We start from the raw sequence: 16225 nt of genomic DNA, 5'->3' as shown, positions 1-16225 counted from the left end.
AGTCAGTCTGTGTAGCTCATCATCGGTATGCTCACTAATTAATTTATCAACTAAATCATTTATGCATTTAGAAATATTGACAAATTGCATTAGCACACAAAAAAATGCTGGGTTAAAAACCCCCCAGCGCTGTGTAAATAGTGGACAAAACACACATTGGTTTATTTTTGGGGTTATTGAGCTATGATCCAATGGGGTATGCACAATGCCGTCGGGGGTACACCAAATCAATTTTTTATTTTCTTCACATTTTCAAACAGTCCATTTATATTTTCCAACGGAGCTATACATTTGGGTGAGGTTATTTTCTCACCTGAGTAGCCTTGTTTCACTGCCTAAAATAAAATTAAACCATCTAGTGTTCAGCGAAATAACAACACAATGTCAAATACAGGTAGCCTAGTCAAATAATGAACATCCAATCACATTAACCGTTACTCTCTCGCGGGAATTCCACTAACAGTCCGTATGGAGCCAAACGTAGCTGCTGCTCATGTTGGTATCTGTACTGATGGCACAAAGCCCATGACATCGAGACATAGAGGAGTGGTAACGCGCGTGCAAGCAGTTGCTCCCGATGCCACTTGGGTACACTGCAGCATCCACCGAGAGGCTCTTGCTGCCAAGGGAATGCCTGACAGCTTGAAAGACGTTTTGGACACTACAGTGAAAATGGTTAACATTGTTAAAGCAAGGCCCCTGAACTCTTGTGTACTTTCTGCACTACGCAATGATATGGGCAGCGACCATGTAACTCTTTTACAACAGAAGTGTGCTGGTTATCAAGGGGCAAAGAATTGACACGTTTTTTTTTAATTGACAGGAGAGCTTAAAGTTTTCTTTACTGGTCCTAATTTTAACTTTTCTGACTGCTTGCATGATTTCGAGTTTCTCTCACGACTGGCCTATCTGGGTGATGTTTTTTCTCGCCTGAATGAACTGAATCTAGGATTACAGGGACTCTCCGCAACTATATTCAATATGCTGGACAAAATTGAGGCTATGATTAAGAAGTTGGAGCTCTTCTCTGTCTGCATTAACAAGGACAACACACATGTCTTTCAATCATTGTATGATTTTTTTGTGTGCAAATGAACTCAAGCATACGGACAATGTCAAATGTGACATAGCGAAGCACCTGAGTGAGTTGGGTGTGCAATTACGCAGGTACTTTCCCAAAACGGATGACACAAACAACTTGATTCGTTATCCCGTTCATGTCCTGCCTCCAGTTCAATTACCGATATCTGAACAAGAGAGCCTCATCAAAATTGCAACAAGTGGTTGTGTGAAAATTGAATTTAATCAGAAGCCACTGCCAGATTAATGGATTGGGCTGCACTCAGAGTTTTCTGCCTTGGCAAATCACGCTAAGACACTGATGCCCTTTGCAACCACGTACCTAGAGTTGAAGTCGGAAGTTTACATACACCTTAGCCAAAAACATTTAAACTCAGTTTTTCACAATTCCTGACATTTAATCAGAGTAAAAATTCCCTGTTTTAGGTCAGTTAGGATCACCGCTTTATTTAAGAATGTGAAATGTAGTAGAAAGGATCATTTATTTCAGCTTTTATTTATTTCATCAGATTTCCAGTGGGTCAGAAGTTTACATACACTCAATTAATATTTGGGTGCATTGCCTTTAAATTGTTTAACTTGGGTCAAACGTTTCGGGTAGCCTTTCACAAGCTTCCCACAATAAGTTGGGTGAATTTTGGCCCATTCCTCCTGACAGAGCTGGTGTAACTGAGTCAGGTTTGTAGGCCTCCTTGCTCACACACACTTTTTCAGTTCTCCCCACACATTTTCAATGGATTGAGGTCAGGGCTTTGTGATGGCCACTCCAATACCTTGACTTTGTTGTCCTTAAGCCATTTTGCCACAACTTTGGAAGTATGCTTGGGGTTATTGTCCATTTGGAGGCCAATTTGAGACCAAGCTTTAACTTCCTGACTGATGTCTTGAGATGTTGCTTCAATCAATCCACATAATTGTCCTTCCTCATGATGCCATCTATTTGTGAAGTGCACCAGTCCCTCCTGCAGCAAAGCACCCCCACAACATGATGCTGCCACTCCCGTGCTTCACGGTTGGGATGGTGTTCTTCGGCTTGCAAGCTTCCCCCTTTTTCCTCCAAACATAACAATGGTCATTATGGCCAAACAGTTATATTTTTGTTTCATCAGACCAGAGGACATTTCTCAAAAAAGTACGATCTTTGTCCCCATGTGCAGTTGCAAACTGTAGTCTGGCTCTTTTGTGGCGGTTTTGGGGCAGTGGCTTCTTCCTTGCTGAGCGGACTTTCAGGTTATGTCGATTTTGGACTCGTTCTACTGTGGATATAGATGCTTTTGTACCTGTTTCCTCCAGCATCTTCACAAAGTCCTTTGCTGTTGTTCTGAGATTGATTTGCTCTTTTCGCACCAAAGTACGTTCATCTCTAGGAGACAGAACGGATCTCCTTCCTGAGCGGTATGACGGCTGCGTGGTCCCATGGTGTTTGTACAGATGAACGTGGTACCTTCAGGCGTTTGGAAATTGCTCCCAAGGATGAACCAGACTTGTGGAGGTTTAACATTTATTTTCTGAGGTCTTGGCTGATTTCTTTTGTTTTTCCCATGATGTCAAGCAAAGAGGCACTGAGTTTGAAGGTAAGGCTTGAAATACATTCACAGGTACACCTCCATTTGTCTCAAATGATGTCAGCCTATCAGAAGCTTCTAAAGCCATGACATCATGTTCTGAAATTTTCCAAGCTGTTTAAAACTTCTTAAGGCTAGGGGGCAGTATTTTCACGTCCGGATGAAAAGCACGCCCAAAGTAAACTGCCTGCTACTCAGACCCAGAAGCTAGGATATGCATATTATTAGTAGGTGTGGATAGAAAACACTCTGAAGTTTCTAAAACTGTTTGAATGATGTCTGTGAGTATAACAGAACGTATTTGGCAGGTGAAACCCAGAGGACATACCATCCAGGAAAAAAATGTTTTGAGGTCACACTCTTTTCAACGGGATTTCTATGGGGATCTGGATTTCTAAGGCACTTGCTTGCAGTTCCTATCGGTTCCATGTCAACAGTCTTTCGAAATTGGTATATGTTTTTCCTTTGTGTAATGAAGAAGTAAGGCAGTTCAGAATGAGGGTCGAGTGAAGTGTACTGTTTGTTAGAAGCACGCTCCACTTTGTTTTCGTCCGGTATTGAACACAATTTATCCCGTCTTAAATGTTATCGATTATTTAGTTAAAAAATACCTAAAGTTGTATTAGGAAAGTTGTTTGAAATGTTTGGACAAAGATTACATGTAATTTATGAGATATTTTGTAGTCATGTTGCGCGAGTTGGAACCGGTGTTTTCTGGATCAAACGCGCCAAATAAATGGACATTTTGGATATATAACGACGGAATTAATCGAACAAAAGGACCATTTGTGATGTTTATGGGACATATTGGAGTGCCAACAGAAGAAGTTCGTCAAAGGTAAGGCATGAATTATATCTTTATTTCTGAGTTTCTGTGTTTGTTTGGTGGGGTGCTATCCTCAGATAATTGCATGGTTTGCTTTCGCCGTAAAGCCTTTTTGAAATCTGACACGTTGGCTGGATTAAAAACAAGTGTAGCTTTAATTTGGTGTATTGCATGTGTGATTTCATGAAAGTTTAATATGTATAGTAATTTAACAGATCGCTTTCAACACTTACCAGTCCCAGTGGTGAAAGCACTAATCGTTTGTGTCCATCGAGGAGTCACATTTAATTTGGGAGATTGATTCTCCACGTTTACTCTCCGTCATGTTTGAGTGTTGCTTGTTTTCGTAATATTTGTCGATACATTTTTCTAGCCTTATAACTGAAGCTGGCATGTGAGTTAGCCATTGATGAGGCAAACAAGGAAGCCGCATCAAGGAAACACATGCCAGCTTCAGTCTGTCATGCTGTGAGAGCATCCACTCATCCATCGTTAATGCACCATCGCCGCCAGGCTCATTCTCAGTCTGGAAGACAAGCGGCAACCTTTGGGTCTCCGGCGAACATCTGGTAAAATGGTGGGTAGACAGTCGAGCTGTGGAACGTGGATGTTGTAGGCCATTACCACCTCAAGCAGATGTCTTTCCATCTTCTTTTATTGTTGTCAGGCAAAGCCCTGAGCATCTCGTGAATGGTCCTATTGAATCACTCGCAGATTCTGTTCCCCTGGGGATGGTAGGGAGTTGTTCTGCTTTGGGAGATTCCATACAGAGAGCAGAGCTCATTAATGACACTAGCCTCAAAGCTCCTCTCCTGATCTGAATGTAGGTGGGCTGGAAATCCATAATAACCAAACCAATGCTTCACCAGTGCCTGAGCTGTTGCTCTTGCAGTGTGGTTGCATGTGGGAACTGCCACGGTGAGTCTGGTGAACATATCACTTAGAACCAGTACATTTTCATGGCCCTCGCAGGGCTCCAGTAATGAGTAAACCATGGACAGGACTTAACGCAGGGTGCAGACTTTGGAACAGGTGAGGTGTGTCTTGTTCTTAGGTAAAACATCAAGTGCAAGCGTGCACCTGCAACACTGCTGGATCCACTTCTGAACATCCAGATTCATCTAACCCACTAGTATTTTCTCCATAGACTCTCAAGCGTACTGGTCCCTCTTTTGGTTGAATAATACTTATGTTCTATACCCCCTGTTTTGTGGGTAACCTAAACCACTCTCTGTGCAGTCAGGTCCATTTAGGGGTGAAACTCCTAACCTCTGACCATTTTGTCTTTACACCACATTCCACAGCTTTGAACAATGGTGCAATGTTGGGATCTACAAGCTCATGAAGGCATTTCAAGGAGTAGCCCATCTCCTTCACCTCTCATGCTTGAACTTGGTCACATTCCAATCTGGTTGTTGTTGTATCTTCTCTTTGTGGCCACAGACAAGCTCGAACCTCCCTTGGTTGAATTGTGATGAAATCTCCTCCAGCATCCATAGCCTCAGGCTCCACTGGGTTCTGTAACCTTGACAGTGTGTCTGCATTCTGAGTGATTCTTCCTGGTTTGTAATGGATCTCAAAATCAACCTCAGCCAGCTTGGCAGCCCATCTCTATTTGATGGCACTCAGGTTAACACTGTCTAGATACTTGAGAGGATTGTGATCTGTGTACGCCACAAACTTTGAGTGCAAGAGGTACTCCCTGAACTTATCAGTCACAGTCCATTTAAGGGCATGAGGCTCCAATTTGAATGCACTGTAGTGCTTGTTGTTCCATTCTGATCCCCAACTGCTGTACGCCAATACCCTCTCTACTCCATCTTGCTGTTGGCTTAACACAGCACCCAGGCCATTGAAGATTACATCTTTGTTCAACATTTGGGCTGTGCCAGTCTCACGGTAATTGACTGTTAATTAACATAAACACATTTAGCATCTCCTGGCTTCCACGCATAGCCTACAAACCACTGATGCAGACCTTTGGAACATCTACATTTAAAAAGAAAGTCTAAGTCCATGTAATATAGACTACACCATCACAATAAATCCCTTATTAATTTTAGACAGGTCTATTTCACAAGAACAGAATAGCATTCCCTGAGTTGTCCTTATGTTAGGCCCTGATCTAGCTATGCCATATGGCTGTGGGCTACACTAGTTCATTTAGCAGACAAAATTTGCTTAGAATTCCGTGCATTATTTTATATTATTTTATAGTATGAAGAATACAACTGAACATAGCTGAAAAAATAGCAAGGACCTTTTCTCCAAACGATTCGAGGGCCGCTATTCTCTGTTGTGTGGATAACAAAGAAACAGGTTGCCCTATATGCTTATTTTATAATTATTTATGAAATGTTGGGCCAATTGCGTAGCTTCAGCCAGAGCTGTCGCACCAGGGCCAGCGACATACATGGGCCCGATGAAGGGCCCAGATCTGCAGAGCCACAGGCCCACCATGCAATTTGAATACCACCCCAAGTATTAATTGTTGACGCAAGTCCATCACATCTATAATTAGAAAAGGAGATCTTTCTTTAACATACGCTATATGATAAATGATCCCTCTAATGGTTTCACCAACAAAATGTTTTTTGGACACTACATAAGTTAGCATGATATTTTTGTGTGTTGGTGACTATAAATCAAATTAATTTGCTAAATAAATCATATTATTCAATAGTTTTAATACCATGAAATAATAATAATTAATAATTAATGATAATGGAATGCATTCTGGGATTCATTGTGCAAATACTCTCCAAAGTGTTGTTGTTCCTTCAGGATAGGGTCTATTTTTCTCCATTTCCGCCTTTAGCCCTGAAGCCAGGATATGCATATACACTGCTCAAAAAAATAAAGGGAACACTTAAACAACACAATGTAACTCCAAGTCAACTCAAGTCAACTCCAAGTCAATGCACATTTGTGGCCTGCTGGAGGTCATTTTGCAGGGCTCTGGCAGTGCTCCTCCTGCTCAAAGGCGGAGGTAGCGGTCCTGCTGCTGGGTTGTTGCCCTCCTACGGCCTCCTCCACGTCTCCTGATGTACTGGCCTGTCTCCTGGTAGCGCCTCCATGCTCTGGACACTACGCTGACAGACACAGCAAACCTTCTTGCCACAACTCGCATTGATGTGCCATCCTGGATGAGCTGCACTACATGAGCCACTTGTGTGGGTTGTAGACTCCGTCTCATGCTACCACTAGAGTGAGAGCACCGCCAGCATTCAAAAGTGACCAAAACATCAGCCAGGAAGCATAGGAACTGAGAAGTGGTCTGTGGTCACCACCTGCAGAATCACTCCTTTATTGGGGGTGTCTTGCTAATTGCCTATAATTTCCACCTTTTGTATATTCCATTTGCACAACAGCATGTGAAATTTATTGTCAATCAGTGTTGCTTCCTAAGTGGACAGTTTGATTTCACAGAAGTGTGATTGACTTGGAGTTACATTGTGTTGTTTAAGTGTTCCCTTTATTTTTTTGAGCAGTGTAATTCGTACCATTGGAAAGAAAAGACTCTGCAGTCTGTATACATGTTAAAATAATGTAGGAGACTAACCCAATAGATATGGTATGAGAAAATCCAAAGAAAAAACGACCAAATTTTTGTTGTTGTTGAGAGAGCCCATGCTCTTCCAATGGAACTTATAGGTAAGAAATTATATCTAGCTCCCAGTATGCAATTCCTATGGCTTCCACTGGATGTCAGTAGTCTTTGATCAAGGTTTCAGACTTGTTTCTTCCCAAATGAGGAAGAATAATGAGTTTTGATACAGGGACACAGTCTTGGAAATCAGTGTATGCGCGCGATGAAGAGGACACGCACCTGCAAATATTGTTTTCCTATTGAACATACTTCTTTCCGTATGAAATATTATAGTTTAATTACATTTTAGGCTATCTGAGGATTAAAACCTGTTGAGGATGGGGGCGCTGTTGTGGCTATTTATGCTAATCGTGTAATTTTTTGAAACGGCTTCCCACAAAGTTCTTGATCGTACAATATGCATATTATTATTATTATTGGATAGAAAACAGTCTATAGTTTCTATAGGAGTTGAAATTTTGTCTCTAAGTGGAACAGAGCCCATTCTACAGCAATTTCCCTGACATGGAGTCTTATTTCAGAAATTTTGGCCACTGTTCTGGAGTCAGTTAAAAGGGCACTGTTATTGCTATGACTATACGGACACTGCTTACGTCTTCCCCTGGATGTCTTTACGTGATGACGATTTGAATGGGGTCGATTGCGCGTTCACAGGCACTATAAATTAAAAAACCCTGAGGCTAGTCACTCTTTTGGAGCTGCGTCATGCGCCTAGAGGACACCGACCCGCACCTGTTCCAAGCATTAGTGGAGGGAGTAATATTACTCTGGTCATGTTTCTACTCGTTATGGGAGTTAAAAACATCATAAGGTAGTTAATTTAAAGCGTTTTATAGCAATTTATATCCGTTTAGTGCGATTTTGGGACATTTATTTCTGAAACGCTGTGAATTGCTGGGCACGCTTCCAGTTCATCCCGAACGCAGTTGGCATTTCCACATGGCAAGAGGACAGCTTTCCACCAAAAGACGATTGGACCCAAGAAAGGATCCTTTGCCCAAGATACTGATGGAAGAACAGCTCAAAGTAGGACATTTTTATTATGATAAATCGTGTTTCTGTCGAAAAATGTTAGTGGCTTAGGACGCCATGTTTTTTGACGTAGCTTCGCTTGGCGCAAGCTGTATTGAAAAGTAAGGATAATTTAAAAAATGTAATTCCGCGATTGTATTAAGAATTAAATTGTCTATCAATCCCTGTCCACCCTATATTTTTTAGTCACGTTTATGAGTATTTATGTATAAGAGTAGATCACTGTCTAAGTGGCGCACAGACTTTTTCTGACCAGCTGAGCTACATTTCACATTGTCTAACCATGATTTTGGTGGCTAAATATAAACATTTTCGATCAAACTCTATATGGATTGTGTAATATGATGTTACAGGAGTGTCATCTGAAGAATTCTGAGAAGGTTAGTGAAAAAATTAATATATTTTGGCGATGTTTACTTTTATCGCTCACTTTGGCTAGAATCAATGCTGGGCTGCTATGTGCTATGTGCTATGCTAATATAACGATTTATTGTGTTTTCGCTGTAAGACACTTAGAAAATCTGAAATATTGTCTGTATTCACAGGATCTGTGTCTTTCGATTCGTGTATGCTGTGTATTTTTACGAAATGTTTGATGATTAGTAAGTAGGTAAACACGTTGCTCTAAGTAGTTTTTCTATTCCATTTGTGACGGTGGGTGCAATTGTAACCTATGCCATCTACCTGAAATATGCACTTTTTTCTAACAAAACCTATCCCATACCATAAATATGTTATCAGACTGTCATCTGATGAGTTTTTTTATTGGTTAGGGGCTATAAATATCTTAGTTTAGCCGAATTGGTGATAGCTACTGGTGTTGGTGGACAAATAAAAGATGGTGGATTATGCTAATGTGTTTTTAGGTAATAGATGTACATCTTTACATATTGTGTCTTCCCTGTAAAACATTTTAAAAATCGGACATGTTGACTGGATTCACAAGATCTGTGTCTTTCATTAGCTGTATTGGACTTTAATGTGTGAAAGTTAAATATTTAAAAAAAATATTGTTTTTGAATTTCGCGGCACTGGTTTTTCAGTGGGGGTGGGGGGGGAGTGCCGCTAGCGGCACTCTCATCCTAGACAGGTTAAATAGAAAAAGCATTTTGACTTGTGGAAACAAAGTTTAGCGTTAGATTTTTGGATTCCATTCTCTGCATGAACAAGCGGATTACTCAAATCGATGGTGCCAACTAAACAGACTTTTTTGGATATGAAGAAGGATTTTACTTAACAAAAAGACACTACATGTTGTAGCTGGGACCCTTTGGATGACAGATCAGAGGAAGATTTTCAAAAAGTAAGTGAACATTTAATTGCTATTTGGGAATTTATGAAACCTGTGCCGGTGGAAAAATATTTTGATGTGGGGCGCCATCCTCAAACAATCGCATGGCATGCTTTCGCTGTAATAACTACAATAAATCGGACAGTGCAGTTAGATTAACAAGAATTTAAGCTTTTAACCGATATAAGACACTTGTATGTACATAAATGTTTAATATCCATAATTTTTATGATCATTTATTTGAATTGCGCACCCTCCAGTTTCACCGGAAGTTGTCCCCCTAGCGGGATGCCTAGCCTTAAGAAGCAACAGTTGAGCTAGCTATCAAGAAGACAAAGGTCGAAAAAAATAAAGAGAGAAAGTCGAGAATAGAAAATTACGGATTTAAAATCAGCAATGTATCAACACAAAAGTGGAGCCCAAAAGAGGAAGGCCAAAAATGAGAAAGCACAATTATTTAAATTAGATTCCTTTTTCAAATGCAGTTCAAGTGCAGACATTGCTAGCACAAGCAATGTAGCGGGACCAGAAGAGGATGTAGGTTTATCATCGCCAGCAGCAGCTTTTAGTGGATCAAGTGAGCCAAGGCCAAGCTGTTCCATCGTGCCAGAAAAAGCAACTTTGACAGAGGAGGATACAGGTTACCACATACATCACTATGTTATTCGGCCAAGCTAGATTGCGTGTATTGTGAGCCTTGCTGGCTGTTCGGAGATCGGAGTGCCCCTTTCTTCTATGGTGTATGGGTGAATGAGGTGAGAGATTGGCGCCATCTAACATCCAAAATAGCATGTAATGAGACATCCCAGATTCACATGGGTGCCTGTTTGGTATATGAGCAATGGAAGCTCAATGGCACTATTGACGCAGAAATGGAAAGAGGCGTGCGTAACGCAGAACATTTCTGGCGACAGGAGTTGGAGTGCATAGTTAATGTAATTCTCACACTTACATCATGTAATTTGGCATTCAGAGGGCACCGTGAAAATCTTGGGCAGGCCAACAGTGGGAATTTTCTCAGTATAATTGAACTGCTGTCATTTTATGACCCAGTTCTGAAATAACTTTTAGAACGCCCTGCGTTCTATCTAACTATCTCAGTCCTCAAATCCAAAATGAGCTGATTTATATCTTAGCCGAGCGAGTGAAGTGTGACATTCAGGGAGAGATGCAGGAAGCCCCATTTCTTTCTATTACTATGGACACCACACCGAATGTATCCAAAATAGACCAGTTAAGCCAAGTTTATTGCTATGTGAGAGTGATAAGGGATTCAAATAATGTCGCCACAGATCTGACCATCACAGAGTCCTTTTTGGGATTTCTGGAGACTACTGACACATCAGCAGCTGAGCTTCAACATAAAATCCTGGGCAGAATAGAGGATAATGGGCTGGATATTTCAAAATGTCGTGGGCAGGGATATGATGGAGCTGCTAACGTGAGCGGGGTCTATTCGGGTGTGTAGGCCGGAATATCCGAAAAAGAGCCGCTTGCTGTTCATGTGCATGGCGTAGCGGCAATCTTAACCTGGCTCTCACCGACTCCGTCAAAAATGTGCCAGAGTTTAAACAGTTTTATGATACTGTTGAACTGTTATACACCTTCTTCAGGAATAGCATGAAGAGATGGTCAATATTGAGTTGTATATTTGATTTTGCATCAGAAAAATAAAATGTAACTCTAAAACGACTGTGTCCCACCCGCTGATCATCTAGAGTCCCTTGTTTCCCTGAGATACAGATATGTGGGCGTAATGAAGGCCCTCACCAAGATTGTGCTTTTAAGGGACAAGAAGGACGAGATTGATGATGCAGCAGCACTGAAAAAGAAAATGGAACAATGTACTTTTTTTTTTTTTTTTTTTCGCAGATAATGTTTTTAGAAAATGTGAACGTCGTCTCCAAAATGCTACAGGCCAAAGACCTGCACAGGGCAGTCAGCCTGCTCAAGGACATGATAGAGGTCCTGTCCAAATTCCAACAGGATAATGAGAAGGCCAAAGTCACTGCAAAGACCCTTGCCGACAAATGGGGAGCTCAGAATGCATTTGAAGACTCTCGGAGAAGGAAGTCGAGGCAGTATTTCGATGAGCTATGTGAGGACGAGCGACTCTCTGATGGGGAGAGTAGTTTTAGAGTCAACATCTTTAATGCAAACCTTGACATCGTTATCCACCAGCTGTCAAACAGATTTAAGTCTGCAGGCAACATCGAGTCTGTTAGACTCCATCCATCCTACTACCCTGGCCAACGCAGATGATGATGCGCTCTACGAGACCGCCAGCCGGCTGGCTGAAAGTTACAGCAATGGTATATCAGCAAGCTTCCCTGGCCAATTACTCTCTTTCAGGGCCTGTTTTAAGAAGGAAATAGCAAAGCACACTACAGTGAGAGACCTGGCTATGATGCTCATTGTGGATTACAATTCAGTCACTGTTACATTTGGGGAAGTAGTTACTGTGATGCTCCTTTTTATGACTCTGCCTGAAACGGTAGCCGGTGACGAGCGCTCCTTTTCCAAACTGAAAATAATTAAATCATACCCGAGGAGCAGCATGGGACAGGAGAGACTGAGTGGGTTGGCCGTTCTGTCCATTGAAAACTCCAGGGCCAGGACCATGGATTTGAATGCCATAGTCAACGACTTCGCAGAGCGCAAGGCCCGTCGAATGCCAATCAAATGAGTGAGTAAGATTACATTTTTACAGGGCAGGCTACCCAGACAGCCTATAGAAATCAAGCTTTATTGAGATTCATTTACATTGCTTGTCAATATATGACTATGCTCGATCTCTTTGGAAACCATGTTCTGGTGTTTTTGCTATAGGCCTCTGCAGGAGGCAGATCATTTGAAATTCCGGTATGTCAGTTTTGCCGCTGTGCATAACTTCAGCGAGCACGTACTGGGTCATTAGCTGTGTATCGGTGTTTCTGTCAAGAGATTGATCTATATATTTATGTTTTAAAATATAGGCTATTGACTATTATTTGCAGATAAAATAGGGTGTTTTTTGACCGCTTTGTGCTTTCCATGGTACTGATCGACTTATACAGGTTAATTTCTGACCGACATCCATGGTGCTGAATGTATTGGCTATATTGCGACTTCTCTGCTAACAGCTTCAAATGTGCCCTTAGATTAGGTTCTGCTCTGCTGTTACGATGCTTAGTAATATTAACACACAGCCTTACCAATAAAATAATTACAATTTCAAGGGAAATATGGGTGGTGATCGGGGCCCAACATTTTTTGGGGCACCTGGGCCCATCATGATTAAGCTACACTACTGTGTTGGGCTATATGTTTTGATTTTTAATACATTCTAAGGCTGCATTGTCACACCCTGACCTTAGAGAGCCTTTTTATGTCTCTATTTGGTTTGGTAAGGGTGTGATTTGGGGTGGGCATTCTATGTTATGTTTTCTATTTTTCTTTATTTCTATGTTTTGGCCGGGTATGGTTCTCAATCAGGGACAGCTGTCTATCGTTGTCTCTGATTGGGAACCATACTTAGGTAGCCCTTTTTCCCTCCTTTCAGTGTGGGTAGTTAACTTTGTTTGTGGCACTAATGCCCTTGTAAGCTTCACGGTTGTGTCTTCGTTTGTTGTTTTGTTGGCGACATTTTAAATAAAAAGGAAAATGTACACTTACCACGCTGCACCTTGGTCTTCCTTCAACGACGGCCGTGACATGCATGATGTGACTCTAATGATGATTTGAAAAAAGTTGCATGAACGACATGAGCTCTGCTTTGTTAATTGCAAAAATAATCATGGCCTCTAAACCTTCAAGCTGCATACTGGATCCTATTCCAACTAAACTACTGAAAGAGCTGCTTCCTGTGCTTGGCCCTCCTATGTTGAACATAATAAATGGCTCTCTATCCACCGGATGTGTACCAAACTCACAAAGTGGCAGTAATAAAGCCTCTCTTGAAAAAGCCAAACCTTGACCCAGAAAATATAAAAACTATCGGCCTATATCGAATCTTCCATTCCTCTCAAAACAAATTTAAAAAGCTGTTGCGCAGCAACTCACTGCCTTCCCAAACAATGTATACGAAATGCTTCAGTCTAGTTTTAGACCCCATCATGGCACTGAGACTGCACTTGTGAAGGTGGTAAATGACCTTTTAATGGCGTCAGACCGAGGCTCTGCATCTGTCCTCGTGCTCCTAGACCTTAGTGCTGCTTTTGATACCATCGATCACCACATTCTTTTGGAGAGATTGGAAACCCAAATTGGTCTACACGGACAAGTTCTGGCCTGGTTTAGATCTTATCTGTCGGAAAGTTATCAGTTTGTCTCATCGGTTTGTCCTCTGACAAATCAACTGTAAATTTCGGTGTTCCTCAAGCTTCCGTTTTAGGACCACTATTGTTTTCACTATATATTTTACCTCTTGGGGATGTCATTCGAAAACATAATGTTAACTTTCACTGCTATGCGGATGACACACAGCTGTACATTTCAATGAAACATGGTGAAGCCCCAAAATTGACCTCGCTAGAAGCCTGTGTTTCAGACATAAGGAAGTGGATGGCTGCAAACTTTCTACTTTTAAACTCGGACAAAACAGAGATGCTTGTTCTAGTCAAGGACCTCGGCGTCACTCTGGACCCTGATCTCTCTTTTGACGGACATATCAAGACTGTTTCAAGGAGAGCTTTTTTCCATCTACGTAACATTGCAAAAATCAGAAACTTTCTGTCCAGAAATTATGCAGAAAAATTTATCCATGCTTTTGTTACGTCTAGGTTAGACTACTGCAATGGTCTACTTTCCGGCTACCCGGAAAAAGCACTAAATAAACTTCAGTTAGTGCTAAATACGGCTGCTAGAATCCTGACTAGAACCAAAAAATGTGATAATATTACTCCAGTGCTAGCCTCCCTACCCTGGCTTCCTGTTAAGGCAAGGGCTCATTTCAAGGTTTTACTGCTAACCTACAAAGCATTACATGGGCTTGCTCCTACTTATCTTTCCGATTTGGTCCTGCCGTACATACCTACACGTACGCTACGGTCACAAGACGCAGGCCTCCTAATTGTCCCTAGAATTTCTAAGCAAACAGCTGGAGGCAGGGCTTTCTCCTATAGAGCTCCATTTTTATGGAATTGTCTGCCTACCCATGTGAGAGATGCAGACTCGGTCTCAAACTTTAAGTCTTTACTGAAGACTCATCTCTTCAGTGGGTCATATGATTGAGTGTAGTCTGGCCCAGGAGTGTGAAGGTGAACGGAAAGGCTCTGGAACAACGAACCACCCTTGCTGTCTCTGCCTGGCCGGTTCCCCTCTCTCCACTGGGATTCTCTGCCTCTAACCCTATTACAGGGGCTGAGTCACTGGCTTACTGTTGCTCTTCCATGCCGTCCCTAGGAGGGGTGCGTCGCTGACGTGATCTTCCACGTCAGTGACTCAGTAAGCCAAATGTTCATAAATGACCAGCATGGTCAAATAATAATAATCACAGTAGTTGTCGAGGATGCAACAAGTCAGAACCTCAGGAGTAAATGTCAGTTGGCTTTTCATAGCCGATCATTGAGAGTTTCTCTACCACTCCTGCTGTCTCTAGAGAGTTGAAAACAGCAGGTCTGGGACAGGTAGCACGTCCGGTGAACAGGTCAGGGTTCCATAGCCGCAGGCAGAACAGTTGAAACTGGAGCAGCAGCACGGCCAGGTGGACTGAGGACAGCAAGGAGTCATCATGCCAGGTAGTCCTGAGGCATGGTCCTAGGGCTCAGGTCCTCCGAGAGAGAGAAAGAAAGAAAAAGAAAGAAAGAGAGAATTAGAGAGAGCATACTTAAATTCCCACAGGACACCGGATAAGACAGGAGAAGTACTCCAGATTTGGGCCCAATTTGGACATTTTCACTTAGGGGTGTACTCACTTTTGTTGCCAGTGGTTTAGACATTAATGGCTGTGTGTTGAGTTATTTTGAGGGGACAGCAAATTTACACTGTTATACAAGCTGTACACTCACTACTTTACATTGTAGCAAAGTGTCACTTCTTCAGTGTTGTCACATGAAAATATATACTCAAATATTTACAAAAATGTGAGGGGTGTACTCACTTTTGTGATATGGTGATTGGCATCTAAACTTTCATAGTATTACCACGACTACCGGCAAAACAGTTTGTCTTTCAATCAACCACATGGGTATAACCAATGAGGAGATGGCATGTGGGTACCTGCTTCTATAAACAAATTAAGAGATGGGAGAGGCAGGACTTTCAGCGCGATCTGCGTCACAAATAGAAAGGAGTTCTATTTTAGCCCTTGGCATCGCAGATACTTGTTGGCGCAAAAATGGAATAACATGGATTTCAACATTTATTTTGCGACGCTCACGCACGGTCTGGTCAGCATGTTAGGTGAACCCAACTCAGACTGAAGGTAGGAATTCATGGCATTTTCTCAACTTCATCAATCAGATGGATATCTAGCAAATATATTTGTTTTCCCTCGCATCTAAAGCTGCCTGGTACAGCTGGCGCAATGTTAGTAAAGTTGGATGAATGATACAGCTAGCTAGCTGCATGGTTAGCCAGGAGTTAATCTGAAATGTATACGTAACGGTGAACAACACTGTGCACTTTGTCCACTGCCAGTCCTATCAACTGCTTGCTGAACACGGTTGTTTGAAGCGGTTGTTCAACATACATTACTTGATATATTAAACTTTTGCCATCAACAGTTGGCAAGCATGCTAAAACATCCCCTTTGCCAGTCAACATTTTTAAGCACAACTGTTGCAGTGGCGTTATGGATAGGGTGCAGCATTTTCATGTTTGGATGAAAAGCGTGCCCAGAG

The sequence above is a fragment of the Salvelinus alpinus genome, chromosome 24, assembly GCF_045679555.1.
Source record: "Salvelinus alpinus chromosome 24, SLU_Salpinus.1, whole genome shotgun sequence".
Taxonomy (NCBI): domain Eukaryota; kingdom Metazoa; phylum Chordata; class Actinopteri; order Salmoniformes; family Salmonidae; genus Salvelinus; species Salvelinus alpinus.
Note: the sequence above shows the minus strand (reverse complement) of the source record.